Source organism: Anas platyrhynchos, chromosome 21, assembly GCF_047663525.1.
Source record: "Anas platyrhynchos isolate ZD024472 breed Pekin duck chromosome 21, IASCAAS_PekinDuck_T2T, whole genome shotgun sequence".
Lineage (NCBI taxonomy): Eukaryota > Metazoa > Chordata > Aves > Anseriformes > Anatidae > Anas > Anas platyrhynchos.
Window position 1 is genome coordinate 15499294 of NC_092607.1, and position 2571 is coordinate 15501864.

Genomic DNA, 2571 nt, shown 5'->3' on the forward strand with positions numbered 1-2571 from the left:
AGCAGCATCAGCTGCTTGCAGAGCTCCTGATCCAGGCTGGCCAAGCTCAACAGAGGTGGGAGCAAAAAGAGATGGCCCCAGATGAGAGATGAGCAGAGATGAGGGAGATTTACACCAGATGCTGCCAAGGAGAATGATCTCAGCTGCACAGAGCCCTGGTGGTGCAGGGGACAGGGCTGCGTCCCCCGGGCCACCCTTCCTCACCATGGTGTGAGGGCAGGTCTCTTTTTGAGGAGGCATCTGTGGCTTGCACCAGGACAGGAACCATGGTCTGGTGAGGATTTTTGCATCTCTTCTGCAATGCACCTTTACCTGCACACACTTCATTGCCTCGCACACACCTCATGTCTTTCTGTAGCTCTGGTGAATGAATTTCAGGCCTCTCCTATCCCCTGAGACTGCTACAGGGGTCATGGATGAGCCTGGTCCTTCTGGGAGGATGCTTGGCTGTGGATGTGGTGGGGAGTGTACTGCTACACTACAACTAACGTGCTCCTGGGACGGATACCTTGAGACAGGGAAGCAGAGATGGCAGACTGATTTCTTCCAGGCCACCTCTGTCCTTCTTTTCCATATCTTCTCCCTTTGGCACGTTATCAAATCCATTATCAGCTCAGGCAAATCCATAGGACAAGCTCCACATCTTTACATCTCCATCACTTAAGAGGTAAAACATTTTAAGATGCTGTATCAAAAATTCTCCAGAAATTAAGACAAAGAATTCCTCTGCACCTCTGACGGACCAAACACAGCTGGAGATGTGAGCAGAGCCCCAGGGGGGTGAGGAGCAGGGATGCACCACCATGAAGCTGGAGCCAGAGATGAGCAGAGTTTGGGCGATGGGGCTGAGCAGGAAATGCGGGGGGGTTTCCCCAGCTCGGATGCTTTTGACGCACCATTTCACTTTTGCACATCTGCTGTCCTTTTCTCCCTGTTTATTTGAAACATAAACGGTTTAAAACAGGGTCTTATTCATCAGTGATTTAGAGCAGCAGACAAAACAAGGTCCTAATTTCAGCACATGGCTCATCAAACTATTCCTGTATAATAAACCAGTATCAGTGTGTGTCCATGGAGCAAACAACTCCTGTTTTTTCCTGACCACAGCACATCAGAAGCAGCAGGATCTCCTACATTTAATTTCCCTTTAAAAGCTTATTCAGCAGCTCCCAATTTAGCCTGTTCATTGACAGTAAAAACAAAAAAAAACAACTGCAAGTCCATCCGCATTCCCCTCCACTGGGCACAGCAAGAAGGATGGGGCAAAAAGGCAGCAGCCTCCAGCTCCATGCTGGTGTCAGTGCCTCGGAGGATGAGGAGGAGGCAGCCCCACCAGCCTCTGGCCATGCCTTTCCCTCGCCCTCCTTGCCACCACACGCAGCGTTTGCTGGGGTTTTCCATTACCCTGGCAATCCTGCGCACGCTGGGTAACGGAGAACTGATTGTGCTTTAAAGAGCCAAACATGCAGCGCCTGAATTATTCAGCTTTTAACGTGCAGAAACAGGCCAAATTCCCAAGGGATGTGGAAGAGCTCTGCCAGTTAATGCAGAGTCGCTGCAGGAGCTGCACCGGTAGGCATGCAGGAGCTGCATGCTCTTGCTGTGCCCATGTCACTTCTGCTGGGATTATTCCTCCCCAGGTGCTTTCCATCCTGCAGGGTGCGGGTGCTGCCCCAGGACTCACCCATGCTCAATCAAGCACCACCCCTGTGCCTGTGCCACCAACCGTGGTGGCAGCAAGTCACCGGGCAGAGGAGGAAAAGGCCCAGACGGCCGTGTTTGTGCAGACGGCAGGGCTCGGGCTGTGTGCCCGCAGCGTTGCAGCACGGCTTCTGCAGCTCTCCTCTATGCCTCAGCTCCGGAGCAGAGCTCGCCCTGCAATCATTAACCCAGCCGGGCCTATCCCTGGTAGCATTTGGCACCGCATCACCCCGATAAAGATAGCACCGAGATTGCTGTGTTTGTGCCCCTGGTACAATATACCCACGCATCTGTTCGCAGACGTTTTTTCCTCCTTTTACGTGGGCTCGGCTGGTTGCAAGAGCAGGAGGCCAGGGTTATATTCCTGCCTCTCTCCCCCACCACAGCTGCGGTCGCTCACAGGGGGTTTTCCCCTGCGGGGTCTCCCCCAGCCCTACCCCACGTGGCCTCCCCGGGGATGGGAAGGCTGGGATCCCCCTGGGAGGGCTGCACAGGGCCAGGGGGAGGGCAACGGGCATCCTGCCCTGCACCTGCTCCTGCACCTGCCCTCTCCCTACCCCTTCTCCATCCTTTGCCCACATCCTCCCCTCGCCCCTCTCCCCTCCTGGCCCCCTCCCTCTCCCCTTCTCCCCCTCCCATCCATCCATCCATCCATCCATCCATCCATCCATCCATCCATCCATCCATCCATCCATCCATCCATCCATCCATCCATCCATCCGTCCATCCGTCCATCCATCCCTCCCTCCATCTCCCTCCCCCCCCGACCCTCTCCCCCCACTTTCGCTTTGGCCTCCCCCCTCCCCATTGGCCCGGCCTCCTCCGGGTTCCGCTGCCGATTGGAGGAAAGCCCCGTCCGTCAGGGCTCAG